This window comes from Pseudorasbora parva, chromosome 15 (genome assembly GCF_024679245.1).
Source record: "Pseudorasbora parva isolate DD20220531a chromosome 15, ASM2467924v1, whole genome shotgun sequence".
In the NCBI taxonomy this organism is placed as follows: domain Eukaryota; kingdom Metazoa; phylum Chordata; class Actinopteri; order Cypriniformes; family Gobionidae; genus Pseudorasbora; species Pseudorasbora parva.
In genome coordinates, this window is record NC_090186.1 from 8,720,266 (window position 1) to 8,739,481 (window position 19,216).

General features: G+C 37.8%; 1 long non-coding RNA gene across 1 annotated transcript in view; it reads right to left on the bottom strand.

The window, feature by feature from the left end:
* LOC137041085 (uncharacterized) overlaps positions 1-19,216 on the bottom strand; it is a 101,559-nt gene that overhangs the window by 37,139 nt on the left and 45,204 nt on the right. Inside the window, exon 2 of the long non-coding RNA XR_010898022.1 lies at positions 14,556-14,899. This is a non-coding gene — a long non-coding RNA (uncharacterized lncRNA). The remainder of the gene's footprint in view (positions 1-14,555; positions 14,900-19,216) is intronic.

Genomic DNA, 19,216 nt, shown 5'->3' on the forward strand with positions numbered 1-19,216 from the left:
CCAGCCACGTTTCATTCACTTTTGAATTCTGTAAGTAAATGTTTAATAAAAATAAAAAACTAGCCTGCGTTTCAGCCTCACGTTCTTAGAAGTTTACCTTTCAGTTAATATACATAAAGTTATATATTTTAGTCCTTTCAAATAGTAGTGTTTCCAAATATTGTTGTACACAGAAACATGTGATAGGTAACCGATAACCAGTTCTTCATTTCTGTGGAGAGACTGTAGTGTTTTGTTTTGTCCCGAGATGGAACCACAAGTCGTCGAATGAAAGCTGCGCTGTTCTACATGTCCAGATTTATAGTGGTTCTCTCCTCGATTATGATCAATCGTCTAAGGAAAATGACATACGATTGTAAATTGATACGGCTAACGTTATAGCTTACATCGTTAGTGCTTCTGAGGTGGTAAAAACATGTTTGTTTTTCTGGTGAATTAGCAAACATACAGTCAAACATAATACAGTGAAAGATAATCTTCAAAGTCTATTTGGGGCACGATGATGAGGCATAATAGCCTAATCTTAATCACAAAGAAAATAATATTAAGGTTTATATAAACTAACAAAATAATAAACGAATAAATAAAACATTAACAAACGAGAAAACCAATCTCAGAGAGGCACGCATAAACTCAATTAGTTTCTAACATTTTTGGAAAAAACGAATGGTCAATATTTCTCATGAAAAAGTGGATAAGTGTTCATACAGAGCGCAGATCATAATGAGCGAACGTGTTTTTTAAAAAAGTTTGAGGAAGCTTGATGATGACGTAGAACCGCGACTGTGTGCTGTAGTCCGTTTATAGCCTACCGTTAGCACTTTATATCTGACGGCTTTATTTAGGCTTCAAACGGTATACATTTTGGATTCACTTGCAAAGATTATCTTGATAGACAAAACGTGTAAGGGTCATAACTCTTTGTTGAACACAGATCTTATTTTTTGCGATTGTCCAAAAGTCTATGGGGAAAATGCATAGGCTTTTGATTGAGGGAACCCATGCGCCGCTAACTTCTGGGTTGGCCTACAAAGCGACGTCATGACTTCGGCACTCTATAATCCTTTAGGTAAGTGTACATAACGTTTTGATCACTTGTATTGTATCATGAATAAAACTTGTGCTATTTGCATATATGAAAGTAGGAAAAAAATAGTACAGACAGAATGATGGAGGACTGTTTTTTTTGTTTTGTGTGTTGTGCTGTTGCTTTGCGTGTTTTTTTTTCTTCTGTTTTTGTGTGTTTTGTGTGTTGTTTTGTTTTGTTTCTTTATGTTTGTGTGTTGTGCTGTGTTGTTTTGTGTGTTTTGTTTTGTGTGTTGTGTTGTTTTGTGTGTTTTCCGTGTGTTGTGCTGTTTTGTGTTGTGCTGTGCTGTGTTTTGTTTTGCTTTGTGTTTTGCTTTGTGTTATTTTATGTGTTGTGCTGTGTTTTGTGTGTTTGTTGTGTTGTGCTGTGTTTTGTGTTTTTTGTGTTGCTTTGTGTGTTTTGTGTTTCTTTGCATTTTGTGTTGTGCTGTGTTGCTTTTTGTGTTTTGTTTTGTGTGTTGTGCTGTGTTTTGTTTTGTGTGTTGTGTTTCTTTGTGTTCGTGTGCTGTCTTGTGTGTTGTTTTGTGTTTCTTTGTGTTGTGTTTTGTTTTGTGTTGTGCTGTATGTGTTGTTTTGTTTTGTGTTTCTTTATGTTTGTGTGCTGTGTGTTTTGTTTTGTGTGTTGTTTTGTGTCTCTTTGTGTGCTGTGATGTGTTTTGTTTTATGTTGTTTTTTTTGTTTTTTTTTTTTTTTTGTCCACGTAACACAAAACTTTCCGGTAAACTTTTGATGGAGAAATGCCTTCATTATTTCAGTGCGGCACCTGCTCTAATTAAACACACACAGTGGAGCAAAAGACCTATCAAATTGAATTAGATATGCTAAATATGTTTTGTTTGGAGTCGACACAGTCAGTTGACCATCAAAGGACTTAATATGTCTATCAGTCTAGACTCCAATCTAATTGTATTTGAACTCACTCATGCAAAATCAAATAAACAATGCAGAGAGTGGGAAGTGAAAGAGTTGCTCTGGCTTTTATGTGTGTAGTCACACTGTGAAACTATATAAATGCTGATCAATAACAGCTGACAGGACTTAGTCATGGGTGGAGATTCATGGGAGTCAAATGTGTATTTATGTGTGTTAAATGTGCTTTGTAATGGTTGTCTTGCAGATATTTTCCAAACAATTTTGCTAATGTACTGCATGAACAGCCATTTATTCACACTCACAGACTTAATTTGAACAAAATAAGAGGGATCATACAAAATGCATGTTATTTTTAATTTAGTACTGTCCTAAGATATTTTACATTAAAGATGTTTACAAATATCTGAATTTATAAAAATAACACTGTACAAAATAGCATTTTGTATGATCCCTCTTATTTTGTTCAAATTATTCACATTTTCAGATTCTGCAAGGGGTTCACAAACTTTCAAGCAGCACTATATATTTAAACAATAATATATTATATATATATTTACATTATTTTTTATTTATTAACATTTTTTATTTATAATATACATAATTTCAGACCAAATAAGACCAAAAATATACCAAAAAGGACTTTTTCAACTACACTTATTGTCTCTTGGCTGATTATAGATTTCATTATTTACTTCTCAAAATCCAGGATAATTGAATAGTGGGCACTGGAAGCTGGCGTGTCTGATGAGAGCTGATGTGGAATGTGGCTGCCGTGTCTCTGGTATTCTGAGCCCCCCGAATGAAAACCCACTTGGAGGAGAGGTAATGGGGATGGGGGATGTCCACAACCATAAATTAGACCCATATGATTTCAAAGCAGATTCTGAATAAAAGCAGGAAGGTCTTAACAAAAAAGCTAAAAGGTGGTGGTAATAAAGAATGATCAACAGAGATTGTTACTTGGATCATGCAGCAAGATTGCGAGTGGGGCGCACGAAGTGGGAATGAGACAGCTGCTCTTTTAAGTGACGGAATCCTCAAAGAGGAGAACACTGCAGGAGAGGGGCCGCGGGCGAGGAAAAGCACCTGCCATCTCTCCGTCTGCATGCCTCTCGTTCTCCTGCATTCACAGGACCTGAGTGAAATAAACTCAAGCTCTGTGGAGGGAGCAGCGGGGAGCCTGACTGTAATGCTTCCGGATTGTGTGTGATATTTGTGCTGATTGAAATGTAAAGGGTAAGAATCTAATGACTCATGGCCTCAGTGTTGCCACAGTTACTTTGAAAAAGTAATCTGATTACTGATTACTCCTTTAAAAGTAACTTAGTTACTTTACAGATTACTTGATTTTAAAAGTAACTAAGTAAGACTGCAAGTTACTTTATTAGTTACATTCAGCAGTTTGCGACAACTCCCCTGCCACCTCAACAGAAATGACAACCGTTTTTGCCAACACTCACTTTATTGGAAGTGCATTTTTAACAGTAATGTCAACAATGTATCTCACGACATTTTAAATTGAAATTAAAAATTATTTCCTAAAAAAATACTCTCTACGAGACGCAAGAAGAAAGCAAAAATATATATTTATATTTTTTACTAAGGAAAATGACTAAAATAGAAACTCACAGTGACTTGGATAAATTACTTTAATCTGACTCTGGTCTGGAAATGGTAACGGGTTAGATTACTCGTTACTGGAAAAAAGTAGTCCGATTAGAGTAATGCGTTACTAAGTAACACGTTACTGGCATCACTGCTCATGGCGAATGTTGTGAAAAAAATTAAAATTAAACTAAAGCCAGAAAGTTGCACCATGTGTCACTGAAGAAAAAGTAACGTAGCATTGGTGAACTTAAGAGACTTCAATAAAAAAGGGGTGTATATATTTAGTATATCAATTTGCATACACATATGCATTCATAAATTAACTTTTTGATATGCGTTTATCAACTGCTGTGGATTAATAAATGAACTTTTTATATAAATGTATTCATCAACTACTGTGAACTGCAAGCCTGTAGACTTTAGCTCAATAATACAGCAATAAAACAAACAATATATTGATAACGCTTAATGTCTATACAGTGGTTTACTCACATTTAAAAATAATGCAATATTTTAAATCATTTGAATTTTTTGGCCACTTTTAGTAAATATTGATATACAACAATCAGGCATAAAATTATGACCACGGACAGGATAAGTGAATAACACTGCTTATCTCTTCATCAAAGCACCTGTTAGTGGGTGGATATATTAGGCAGCAAGTGAACATTTTGTCCTCAAAGTTGATGAGTTGGAAGCAGGAATAATGGGCAAGTGTAAGGATTTAAGCAAGTTTGACAAGGGTCAGTGCATCTCCAAAACTGAAGCTTTTGCTCCTGGTCTGCAGTGGTCAGGATATATCAAAAGTGGTCCAAGGAAGGAACAGTGGTGAACCAGCAACAGGGTCATGGGCGGCCAAGGCTCATTGATACACGAGGGGAGCGAAGGCTGGCCCATGTGGTCAGATCAAACAGACAAGCTACTGTGACACGTACCCCCTACCTAAGCATTGTTGCAGACCATGTACACCCTTTCATGGAAACAGTATTCCCTGGTGGCTGTGGTCTCTTTCAGCAGGATAATGGGCCCTGCAACAAAGCAAAAATGGTTCAGTAATAGTTTGAGGAGCACAACAACGAGATTGAGGAGTTGACTTGGCCTCCAAATTCCCCGGATCTCAATCCAATCGAGCATCTGTGGGATGTGCTGAGCAAACAAGTGTGATCCATGGATTCCCCACCTCACAACTTAAAATGACTTAAAGGATCAGTTGCTAACATCTTGGTGCCAGATACCACAGCACACCTTCAGGGGTCTAGTGGAGTGCATGCCCCGATGGGTCAGGGCTGTTTTGGCAGCAAAAGTGGGACCAACGCAATATACGGTCATAATGTTACGCCTGATCAGTGTATGTGATTTATTGTGAACCATTTGATTACTTAATCAGCATATGTTTTTTTTTAATATATAATTAATTATATGTATATATTTATATTTTAGTTAAATAAATGGTATTTAAATAAATATTATTAATTACATTTCAATTTTTGACTCAATTGAAAATCCTATTTACAAGAGCTTAAAAAAAATTATCTTCACTTTCTTTCTAACAAGGACCAGAAAATGGTCTCATTGAAAACTGTGGTTGTGTAATTTGTGTCCACTAACCAGGCATAATTCCTCAGCTGCAGATGAGAGGGCTCGGAGCCCCAGCATTAGCTCTGTAATAAGACACCACTCACAGCAAATAACAGTCACAGAGACCTGCTCAGCCACTTCAAAGAAGCCACATATACTCAGATCACCAAAGCGAGAGGACACACTCGGACCAGAACAAGTAAACATTTGTCATTGGCTACTGTGCTCTGTAGTTTAGTATGACACAACATCACAACCCAAGGTCTTATTTAAACCTGATGGATTGTCTGAAGTCACATTAATTATGTCATTTGATTCCCTTGCTAGTATTCATCAATGCCTAAATCAGTACACAACGTAAGCAAACTTTTCTACACACCATCTCATTAGTGTTTGACTGTACGTCTAGTCTTCTCTATAACCAGACTCTGAACCAGTCACCTCTGTCTGAAGTCTGAACCATACTGAATAGTGGCCTGTGAATCCTGTGAGAACAGATATAATGTTTTATTCAGTGAGGTGGATACAAATGTGCAGGAGCAGCATGGGAAATAAAAAAATAAAATGCATAAGTGTCTATTTTATTTCATAGTCCACATATTTTATTTATTTCCTACAATGTTCATGTCACTCATACACAGCAGGGGTTCATTCAGCATTTGCCAGTAGTGCAGGGAACCTTAAGAATATTCTATTCTATTCTATTCTGAATCTTAGTCATTCTATTCTATTCTATTCTATTCTATTCTATTCTATTCTATTCTATTCTATTCTATTCTATTCTATTCTATTCTATTCTATTCTATTCTGAATCTTAGTCATTCTATTCTATTCTATTCTATTCTATTCTATTCTATTCTATTCTATATCTTAGTCATTCTATTCTATTCTATTCTATTCTATTCTATTCTATTCTATTCTACTCTACTCTACTCTACTCTACTCTACTCTACTCTACTCTACTCTATTCTATTCTATTCTATTCTATTCTATTCTATTCTATTCTATTCTATTCTATTCTATTCTACTCTACTCTACTCTACTCTACTCTACTCTACTCTACTCTACTCTACTCTACTCTACTCTACTCTATTCTACTCTATTCTCAAAGACATCAGGACTCAGAGACTGTGAACACTGTTGATGTGGACTGCAGTAGAAATGCAAATAGAGACCCAGTGATGAAGTGAGAGATAAAATGAAGTGATGGTATAAAACTGGAATAATTTTGAATTATGGGAGGTGAGATATTATATGTGCCATCAAATTACAACTAGGCAATGTAAAAGCACTAGTTAACTTGGCAGTTATGCGAGAGCTTTTTGGCTCTCTCTAGCAAAGAAAATCAGCATTTTCCAGTCAAACTGTTGCCGGATGTCTATAAATCTTTGTTATAGTAAACTTGAAATAACAGAACGGTGAAATAATATTATTTACAAACAGTAATCAAAGATTGAGGTCTGTTTAGAAGCACTGTCCAATGAATTAATTCAGAGTTGAAAAATGAAAAGTGGCACAATTCTGTTTCATTCTAAATGAACTCATCATTCAAAGGGGGCCTGAGAAGCACATTAGAAATAATATAACATCTTAAAGGGACTATGGAACGTTTTTGTTCAAAATTAATACAACATCAATCCTTCTTCCAAAATGTGTTTTGTCTTGCCCTGATTCACTATGGCAAGTCTATTATAATTTAGACCTGTCAGGATAGATTGTGCGGCAAATTGTGTACATACAGGCTTGCTCAAAAGTTTACACACCCCTTTACAGAATCTGTGAAAATGTGAATCATTCTAAATGTGTTTTTATTTTATTTAGTACTGTCCTAAATAAGATATTTTTAAATGTTTACATATAGTCCAGAAGACTATAAATGAGCAATAGTTGAATTTATATCAATGACCCTGTCCAAAAGTTTATGTACTCTTGATTCTTAATACTATGTGTCTTAATACCACGACTGTTTATTTTGTTCACAAGTCCCTTGTTTGTCCTGAGAAGTTAAACTGCCCAATGTTCTTCCTGAACAAAATCCTCCAGGTCCCAAAATTCTTCAGTTTTCCTTTGCATCTTTTGCACATTTAAACCCAGCAGTGACTATGATTTTGAGATCCATCTTTTCACACTGAAGACATTTGAGGGATTCAACCACAACTTTTAAAAAAGGTTCAAGCATTCACTGATGCTCCAGAAGGAAACACGATGCATTAAGAGCCGAGGGTGAAAACCTTTTGAATTTGAAATCAAGGTAAATTCTACTTAATTTGTCTTCCGGGAAACATGCTAATATCTTCTGCTGCTTCTGAAGGGCAGAACTAAATACTTAAAAAAAAAATAAAAAAATTTAAGTATAAAAAGGTGTTAAATTGTTTCAAAATGGTAGGTCGTTCATGTGCAATTTTTACAGATGAAACTCGTATGTACGATAATTCTGATAGCATGTGAAGGCAGCATTAATACATCGTGTTTCCATCAGTTTGAACCTTTTTTAATAGTTGTGTTTGGGTCCCTCAATTGTCCTCAGTGTGAAAAGATGGATCTCAAAATCACACAGTCACTGCTAGAAAGGGTTCAGGTATGCAAAAGATGTTATAAAACTGAAGAATTTACAGGACTCCCGTGTGCCGTCATATCTGTAAATAGAGAAAAGTTGGTCCGGATACTTTGACGTGTGTTTGGTGTGGGAATGGAATAGGTTAGTTGTCAGAACCAGCGAGACATGTTGACATGAAGTAGCTAAATCTCCAACCTCCGGCGAATCACCCAGACAGAGGAGAGTCAACTGAGAAAAAGAGAGCATGACAGAGCTCGTAATAAAACGAGAATCAACATTGGCTTGGCTTTTCAGAGAACTGAGATATTCGAAATGTTGTAAAAGCGATGCAGAGATGCCGTTTTTTATTAATCAACAGATGAGTAAGGTATTTTATTGAACAGATACGCTGCTATATGTAGCTCTTTAACAGTTTTTAAAGCAAGGGCCATTAAGAATAAAAAATTGGTGTACTGTGCATTTGGGGTTGGTAATTTCTTTTCTTTTTTTTAAGTATCTTATGCTCCACAGATCTGCATTTATTTGATCCAAAATAACTTTTTCTATTTTAATATATTTTAAAATGTATTTTATTTATTTAATTACTCCAGTAATGAGCATATGAGTGTCACATGATCCTTCAGAAATCACTCATGTAATGATTTGGTGCTCAAGAAACAGTTGATTGTATTTTATGAAACCGAAAGGACCATCTTTGTTTTTGTTTTTTCAGGATTTTTAGAAAAGTACAGACTTTATCTAAAATAGTTTTTTTTTTTTTTTTTGTATATAAAAGTCTTTACAGTTACTGCTGACTAAACTGATTAATTTCTTTTTTATTTAAAGAATTACTGACCCCAAACTTTTAAATGGTGTTGTACACTATAAAATTTGATCGATCAATCTGACTAGGAAGGTTTGACTATCATTTTTATAGCCCTGGTACTGAAATTGGCAATAGCTGTGCAGGGAAAGCTGCATTCCAGACTGAATAGTAGCTCTTATACAGAGATAAAGATGCTGGGAGCAGTATCTCTGTGTCCAGTCGTCCTGTCGGTGTGTAGCACAGATATGAGAGTGTTTCTTGGGCAGCTCTCAGGCTACAACTGAGGTTAATGTAGGTGTCTTGGAGTTTATCTGTGACAAAAGGACCGGCTTATAAACTGGTTGCTGCATCTGCGGCCTGTGTTGAGCTCCTGCTTCAATTCTCACAGTGGTAAATTACATGCATTGTGTTCCTTGTCCGTTTCTGTGCCCACATGCTAAAGCTATGAGAGCTGACCATGGAAATAAACTGAAAGCTCTTGTTCAAAAACTGAATGTGAAGCCTGAACTTATATGCAGGTGCAGGCTGGTTTGATCCAGTTGGGAAATTAATCTGTTAGGAACATGATAGGTGATTTGATCTGGTTCAAGCTGGTAAATGTTGGTTGAAAATTAACCATGTTTTAAAAACCAGCTTGATGACCATGCACTAGCTGGTTGCTGTACCTAAAGACCAGATCATCAGATAAAAATACTGGACAATCATCATTGTCTTTCTGGTGAAAGTAACCGCAAAATAGCTTGCTTGGACGCTTCTAAAGTCAATATGAAAAGAAAATTCACTCTCAATATTTTCTAAATTCATCATCTTATTTTGAACATGTCATTCAATGTTAATTGTTAAATGTTAATTAAAGGGGTGCTTGCATGCGATTTCACTTTTTTAACTTCAGTGTGTAATCTTGCTGCTTGAGCATAACCAGTATCTGCAAAGTTACAGCGCTGAAGTTTAATGCAAACGGAGATATTGTCTTATAAATTTATGCCAGTTTATTGCCTACAAAATAGGCCGGTTTGGACTACAACGAGCTTCTTCCCGGGTTGGTGACATCATAAACCCTTGCTAGTCACCGCAGATGTGACTTCTGGCCGTAATGGTAAGGGGTGTGGCGTTTCTGGACAACCTGTGCTTGGCACTTCAGCCAATAAAAATACAGGAAACTACATTTGGCCATCTAACCAATCTAAGACCATTGCGTTTTTCAGAGGGATGGGCTTCATAGAAGCAGGAAGCAAACGAGCCGTTCATAGAACTGTGCAGACAGTGGTGTGGAATAAAGGTCAAATATAAGAAAAATACAGCGTTTAAAAAAAAGAAGAAGCATTAAGACATTTTATACTGTGCCACATAAACACAACCAAGCCTAGAAAAAAAACACGGAACTACCCCTTTAAAAGCAATTATATCATAACTCAATCTTGCCAAATATGCAATACTTCTCCAATAATATCATCCACTTAAACCCCACACCAATCTTACAGTCAACCGCAAGCTCACGTTCAGATCTACCTATACCCAATCAACAACCAATGGACAGAACCAAATCCACAAATGTTCCTTTTCCAACATTCACTTATAGATCACAGTCATACGTCGTTATCATATGTCACAATTATAGAAAAGACCTGTCGCTTCTTAAGCCCCAGGGAAACACCAGCAAACCAGCATTCAAAACCCAACATACAGGTATGCAACAGGAAGGAATGAGCAAGAGACAGAGAGGAATAAGATATGGGGATGAGGGAAGGTTAAATGATGAATTTAATAACATCTTCCATTCTGACAATCTCCATTAAATCAAAGTTAGACAGGATGCCTTCTCAAAGCGTCATCTCCATGCCAGACTATGAAAGCAATGGAGGCAGAGAGGCTTTCTAGTCGTGGTTTATTGCATTAAGTAATTCAGAGCACACAAACGTCCCTCTCTCTTTCCCCTCTTCCATCTTCACCACTGACAGATGAGAGCTTTCTCAAAGCACTGCGTGTTCCCGAACAGGCCTACTCACCCTCAGCCTATTATCATGCGGCTTCGGTTGTTCACTACTTTCTCTCTTCCGTGGTTTTTGATATTTCTCTGCAAACACAACAATCTAAATGCTTCGAATCCCTTGTTCTTCAAAGAGAGACTCTCCTATCATAAGCTTGGCTGAGCAGGTGCTCCACAGATGTTAACTTACTACAGTCAGAGGCTCATACTCAGGCTCAGTCTCATACTTATGACAAAGCCAGTATGTTCACAGTACTCATAAATGAGTAGGCAAAAAGTACCTGGATGACCTACTTCTTCCGCCGAGATTCTGATCATATGACAGACATTTTACTATCCCATGAGGCCACGGGAGAGGAGTTGTGACCCGTAAATTGACCCGAAAATTGACCCGAACGTTTTTTTTTTTTTTAAATAGAGTGTTAATCGGAGTGGTCCAAGACCCTAGGACTTGTGTCATACTTGAAACACGAATGCACACAAAACATTTTTTTTTTTTGTATTTTAATGCATTCTGAAGAGGAACTTTGGGCTTTGGGACCCAGCGGAACAGCTCATTTGCTCCATATAAGCTATAATGCTACGTTCACACCCAATGCGTTCGGTATGAACATACCCAAGTCGAAAGAAGTCAGCAAAGACACCCAATGTAAGATATTTTGAGCTGAATTAAAAGGGTTACGCAATGAAATTAAGAGTTATTTTGAAATTAATTTGAAAGAATGTGAAGATTGTGCTTAAATTATTACTTACTTATTATTTATTGATAAAATCTAGTTATTTAAAGGTAAAAAAAATATCTCTAAAACACTGCATTAAAAATTGAAAAAATAATATAAAAATTAAATGAAATGAGCTTTGTGGTCAAAAAAAATTAAGTAGGGCTTCAGGCCATTTTGACCCGCGAGAGACCGATTTGTTACAAAGTGCGAGGGAAAGATATCTACCCAAGAGATTGTGATTTCGGACGCAGCTCCTTGTGCATCTGACAAAGACAGACTGATGAGCCGCCACACACACAGAAAATGTGTACATTGAGAATGAAACCTTCAAAAAAGACTTTTCATATAATTGTTTTCATTGCTCACACTCATGCAATTCAATTTCCTTGTATCACACTCATGCAAAACAAGTCAATAATCCCGTAGCAATCAGCACCATAATTATAGAGGACAATAACAAATACAATTCTTTTTCATACTGAAAATTCAGCTTCGCAATCACAGGAATAAATTGAATTTTAAAATATATTTAAAGCATTATTTTAAATTGTAATAATGTTTCGCAATATTGCTGTTTTTACTGTATTTTTTAAAGGGTGAGAATCAAAAATAAAATACATTGAGAATGAACACTGCAAAAAATATATTTTTTAATTGTTCTGGCTCATATTCAATTTCAGCACATCATATTCATACAAAATGCAAATAACCACATGGTCCAATCAGCGGCATAATTACAGAGAACAATAAATACAATTCCTTTTCATATTCGAAATTAATTGTCTATTTTTAGTGTGATTGGTCTTTCAGATGTAACAAAATGATTTCCTGAATATTGTGCTTCCTGCAAACTGACTCACTGCGCTCAAAGACTCTTTACGGGTTGCCCACGGATGCACAAAAACAGCAATTACCTCTGATTGGGACGACTACGCACCCATCAATGTCAAAGCCTACCGTTCTGCTATATTGACAGCACCGTATGGGAGAAACAACAACAACCAATCATCAGACTCAGGGGAGACCCTACAATGCTCAGCAGCCTACAGATCACGAGTACACTCCATTACACGAGGAATCTGCTCAAACACATGAACAGGCTCTCTCTGTTTCTCAAGGCCTTGGCTATATTTACATGCAGACTTATAATGCATTAGGGGTATTGTAAATTATGTTTGAGCTCATGTAAACAGTTAAAACAAGTAAACAAAGTAACTGTCAGTAACTTGTAAATGGGACTGAAGATATCATGGAAATTCATCTTAAAGGGATAGGTCACCCAAAAATGAAAATTACCCCATGATTTCCTAACCCTCAAGTCATCCTAGGTGTATATGACATTCTTTTTTCAGACAAATACAATCAGTTATATTAAACAATGTCCTGGTTAAGCCAAGCTTTATAATGGCTTAATAAAGGCCTTTTGAAGCGATGCGTTTGTGTAAGAAATATTTCCATATTTAAAACTTTACAAACTGTAATCTCTAACTTCCGCTAACTGTCGTACACGCGTTCACGAGAGACTGCATGGCGATTACGATTTCCACAAAAAAATATTGATAATAACAAAACTGATAATAATAAGAAATGCTTCCATATCTGCAAAAAAATAAAAAAAAATGAAATAAAAATATTTCATATGTGCGAAATATGAAATCAATTTTCAGCTTTTTGGTATTGAACAGAATTTTAATAACTGTGCGTATCTAATACACTTCCAAGGAAAAGGAAGAAGCATTTGCTACATTTACAAGCAACTGTGACACTGACATTCTGACTTAGTTGGAAGGATAAATATAAACGGTTTTCAGCAGGAAGAAAGGATTATATTCATACATTAAAACATCCTTTCTAAAAATAAATCACACAAATATACACACACAAACACAATTGTGGTGGTCACAGCAAGAAGGATGAACATGCAGGAAAGATCTTTGTTGTAATCGTTTGTATAGTGTACATTGACATGATCCCCTCCAGAGTGCATGACATTGTGTACCTACATGCACATGCAGGTAGTGACTCACTCATTCCGCATGACATCAGCGGTGGCCTCCCAGGGATGCTGGGAAAAGGAGGATAAAGGGAGTAGGTGGGCGCCGAAAAACAGGCCGCTTACCGCCCACTGTTACTAAACAGGAAAATGGAAGGATTGACACCGTCCTGCTGAAAACAGGTGTGCGTGTTTTGATGTACCCTGCAGGCATGGAAATAATTGGAGTGCATCATCCCCGGAATTTTTGAACTTGACCTGTTGAGGTCAAAAGCCCTGGAATCTTTCCGCGTGGATCTAATATAACCGTGCAGCAATGTGATATTTATGTGCATAAATCAATGAGCTGGTGGCTTTTTGTTCATTTCAATGCAGCATATGTGAACATGTGCATTGATGGGCTGCTTTGCACTGACTCAACAAATGACTTGTTGGCAAGCAGCTCAGTGTGCGGAGGTTGATTTTCATGGGCCCATCTGTGCAGGTGGTAACGGGTCCCTAAAGTCTCTCAATGGAGCTTCCTTAATGAACTGAATCAACTGGTGTGTTCAAATTTAGAAATATCACCATCAATATCACTGTCCCCCACTTCTTTCGAGGCATTCACACAAGCAGTCCTGCAAGAATATTATAATAGGGCTGTGCAATTAATCATATTTGATTTTGGCTTTTAACGATTATGAAAATAAGATTGAGCTATAACAATTAATGTGCTGCTGCTGCATTCCGTCCAGCACGCCATCATTTCCTTCACAGCCACGTGCAGCACTTTCATTCCTCCCTAAGCCAAACTTAACACCCAAATCAGCTGAATAAGAGAGTGATGTAAAAGTCTTTTGTTGCTTAACTGTTGGACGTGTTTGATAAAAAGCGTGTTATGAAAAGCGCATTAAGTCGCGAAAGAGAAGCTGGGCCCTATCATACACCCAGCACAATACGACGTTGGGTGCAACCATAGGCTGTAAAAAAATATAGACGTATTGTCCGTGACGTCACCCATAGGATTCCGATGAGCCGTTCTGAAGCGCAAAGTAGAGACGAGCTAGCCGTTGCCACCTTGCCAGCGCGTCGCACGCCCGGATAACAGAAAATGGGCAAAGAGGCGGGATGTGGGCTGAGCTGAAGTGACACAATGACTAACAGACAGCGGATAAATGGCTATCCACCTGTCACTCAAAGTAACCACGCCCTTACTTATGCAGAACTTTAATGCAGTAAACGAATGAAACAAATGATAATATAAAAATATTCCCCTCCCTCAAAGTTGTGTTCAGGTGCATTGTTGGCGTGTTGCTACATTTAAAATTACTTATATGATGAAATAAGACTTTGATCATATCACCCACCAATAATCATGTTGAAGAATCATGATGTCAGAGATCAGCCAGGCTCCACCATCCCCCAATCACAGCATTCAACGTCACCGGAAATTCTAATCACCCGGACCTCATCTGCTCATCACCACAGACTCCTATAAGCACACACCTCACACAGTCGCTTTGTCTGGTCTCGTTAGAGTAAGAACTATCCACTTACCTGTCTCCAGTGAATGTTTCTTATCTTCATTGTCTCTCCTGCTTCTCCGTGTCTCAATCGTCTTTCTAGTCCTTCCTAGTGTCTGTATACCCTCTCCATCTCCAAGTCTCCAGTCTCTCTTCCGAGGTGTGTGCTCCATGACCTTCTCATCCATCTTCAACGATAAAGACTGTTAGTATTCCTATTCACCATTCAGTTGATTACATTACATCTCTTCTGATATACCCACCATTAAATCCCCATTTAGTTCTGCTGTCAATAAAACTAAGTTATTAATATCTTCCTTGCTGTGAGTCTCTGTTCCGTAACACGTGATTTCAGTATTGACCAAAATAATTGTGATGATTTTTACCATAAAAGAAAAAAAGAAAAATATGCGCTTATTTAAAAAAATAAATTAAAAAGCAGTTTTTGTCTGTGTGTGTGTGTGTGTGTGTGTGTGTGTGTGTGTGTGTGTGTGTGTGTGTGTGTGTGTGTGTGTGCTTGTTTTTGTGACATATCAGGACAAAAATGTGTATAATAACATGTGTATGACACAGGTATTACAGAAAATGGTGACATATCAGGACATTACCCCATGTCCCCACTTTTCAAAATGCTTATAAATCATACAGGAGGAGTTTTTTTGAAAAAGTAAAAATGCAGAATGTTTCCTGTGATGGGTAGGTTTAGGGGCAGGGGCAGTGTAAGGGGATAGACAATACGGTTTGTACAGTATAAAACACATTACGCCTATGGAATGTCCCCACAATTCACAAAAACAAACATGTGTGTGTGTGTGTGTGTGTGTGTGTGTGTGTGTGTGTGTGTGTGGTGTGTGTGTGTGTGTGTGTGTGTGTGTGTGTGTGGAACAAAAGCATCTGTGTTGTAACATCTGGTGCAGTGCTAGAGTGGACTTCTGTGCACTGTAAAAAAATTATTTAGAAAAAAAGTTACCTGGTTGCCTTAAAATTTTGAGTTCATTGAAATTAAAATTTTGAGTTAATACAATGAACATTTTTTGAGATTCGACAGCCTTTTTTTTGTAAAAAAGTTTTGTAAGCATATTGGGTAATTATGTGTGTGTTATTTCTGATGACGCAGTGAAACATGCCAAATTGTGCTATTTTCATGATTTATCACATTTTTTTATGTGGTTCAGATACAAAAATATTTTGAGTTTCTATTTATTAAACTAATTTCCTTCATAGTATCAACTCAAATTTTTAATGTCAATAAACTCAAAATTTTAAGGCAACCAGGTTACTTACTTTTTTAAGTTAAACCAACAAAAATCACCACAGTTTTTTTACAGTGTGACCCCCTGTAGAAGCTCAAGTAGCCCAGGCCTCAGTAACAGCACTCCACAGAAAAACACTGTCCTGCAGATATGGCTGCAATTTAGGGATAGCACACGGCCATCAAGCTTTTGAGACATCACACAGAAGATCAATGCATCGGTTCAATGGACATCACAGACATCCACATCATCTGGCATGCAATTACACTCTTGTCTAGTGTCTCTCTTGTTTACTAGGCTCTCTGTATCAAACCAACCACATATACGCATGGACAGTCAAATTCCTCGAGCCCGTCAGATTATGCACTTCTCATGGAGATAAACAGCAACACAGTTTCTCATTCCCAGTACTGTCATCTCGGTCTCCCGCTTTCCCTCATCTCTATGACTCAGGTATCGTGCTGTTGCTACTGGAGGGCGGCAGTGTCTTGTGATGGACTGTATATAGATGCTGGAGTAATGCTGTGCTAGTGACTCACCCGTTCCCAAAACCTCTATTCCACTATAGCACTGCGACAGGGAACACACCTCCCACTTAACCACATTGGTAGGGTATAAAGACTCCCGAGAGAGCCATCTATAAAGGCCTACAGCACACACCCACATGCACATCCAGTTATCCAAGCAGACACACACACACATACTGGGAGGTTTAATCCATGGGGGATATTTAACACACGGAAGCTCAGGCCAAACAAAGAGAGCAGGAGAGGGAAAACAAACAGGAGTGGAAACGAGGGAAAATAAAACAGCCATGAATCAGTGGGAGATGAGGAAAAACTAAACGAAACATTTGAGATTGGAAAAGTAAATAAAAAAGATTCCTACCATTTTTTTTTTTACAAATATGCTTTGATTAAATAACCCTGCTGCAAATACCGGTAAACATGAAACAGTTACTATATCATGAAACACTACTGATTACTGACACATTTAAACAAATGCATATATAACCTTTTTAAATGTATTACATTTATTATAATATTTGTTAATGTAAAAAATGAAGACTTCAGATGCAAAAGCCTCTAAATCCGTATTTGCTTTTTCTTTAAAATAAGCATTTTTTTGTCAGGGTTTCATGTACAGGTTTCTACCTTAGTACTGGTACTTCTGAATGGGCTGAGGCTGGTATTTAGTGGGCTTGAAGTGAAAGTAATTATATGTGGAGAACCTTCACTCATTATCGTTATCTCATTTTTGACCAAAGTGGCTTTTAGAGGCTTTCGCATCTGAACAATATTTTTTAGCATCAACAATATTTTCTATTTCAAATAAACTTAACGATTTACATAAAGAATAATAAGCAGCACAGCTGTTTTTAAAATTAATAAAAAATAAATGTTTCATGAGCAAAAAATCTATGCCCGATTGCACCAGAACTGGACCACGGAGCAATGGAAGAAGGTGGTCTGGTCTGATGAATCACATTTTCTTTTACATCACATGGATGGCCATGTGCATTGCTTACGTGGGGAACACATGGCACCAGGATGCACTATTGGAAGAAGGCAAGCCGGCAGAGACAGTGTGATGCTTTGGGCAATGTTCTGCTTGGAAACCTTGGGTCCTGCCATCCATGTGGACGTTACTTTGACACGTACCACCTACCTAAACATTGTGGCAGACCATGTACACTCTTTCATGGAAAAGGTATTCCCTGGTAGCTGTGGCCTCTTTCAGCAGGATAATGGGCCCTGCCACAAAGCAAATATGGTTCAGGAATGATTTGAGGAGCACAACGAGTTTGCGAAATGCCCTCTAAATTCCCCAGATCTCAATCCAATCGAGCATCTGCGGGATGTGCTGAACAAACAAGTCCGATCCATGGAGGCCCAAACTCACAACTTACAGGACTCAAAGAATCTGCTGTAAACATCTTGGCGCCAGATACCATAGCACACCTTCAGGGATCTAGTGGAGTCCATGTCCTGACGAGTATGGGCTGTTTTGGCAGCAAAAGGGGGACCAACACACTATTAGGAAGATGGTCATAAAGTTCCATCTGTGTGTGTGTGTGTGTGTGTGTGTGTGTGTGTGTGTGTGTGTGTGTGTGTGTGTGTGTGTGTGTGTGTGTAGTAAATGTATTGTCTTTACAAATATGAAAAAAGAAGAAAATATAACAAAAATTGTGTTAAAATAAAAATAAAAATACAATTAATACAACTGTACAGTCTAGTGGTGTGTTTGCAGTTATAGAACATCGGAGTGGGTGTAAACATAATTTTTTGGTGTCATGGTATTCAAATAATACACAAGAGAGAGACCAGACCAAAGAGTCAGACTGGCATGAGAAAAACTTCTTTCCTTTTAAATGTGGCGTAGACCAGACAGCCCGTGTTGGTTTAGAGGGATCATCAGATGAGTGATCTAGAGGTGCTCAAATAACTGTGCTTCAGGCAACTTCAATAAATCTCACATCCAAATTACAGACATACTATTACGAGCCATGCATGATCAGCTGGTTCAAAGCGAGTCTTGACAACTTGTGCTCCCACTCATTTTACTAGCGCGTGAGAATGCTACAGTTGTGAGTGCGAAACAGCAATACGCAAATGAGCTGTAAGTCATAACTTCACATACCGGCTGATGGGGTTTCATTAAAATGGGGGTCCATTAAAATGACTCCTTAATAGCCACTGCATAATTCATAATTTTATTTCAGACACAAGGAAGCCCTTAAGGAGAATCTCTCCTGCATTAGCATCTATATTAGCCTCCTTATGCCGTGGCACCTCTGCAAGCAGACTTAATATTCCTTTGGATCTGCGTGTGCCCGCAATGCCAGATACCAAAGAACACTTCTCCGCTTGCCCAATTCTTCGCCTCTGGGTGGCATATCAAAGAGGTGTCTGTAAGATGAGGTTAACTGAAAAATGGACTTCTAACTAGCTAGCGCTTAACCCCAGTAATGAAGCCCCTCCTTACTGTAGGCACAGGTGCAGTCAGACCTGTGGCACCTCATTAGAGACACACTGTACCATCTTCCACAGAGGGACCTGGACTCTGATTTCCCCTGAGGAGCCCGAGGGGACTCTTTGATGACAGTACCTGTTACCTTCTTTTTATTCTCTCTGACTCCCTTTCTCTCTTTGTCTTTCATTTATTCTAAAGGCCCAGTGTGACTCCAGGTGATACGCTTTGAATGGAGTGCGTTTTGATAATCAGAGCGTGACGTTACGGATTCTCTCTGGC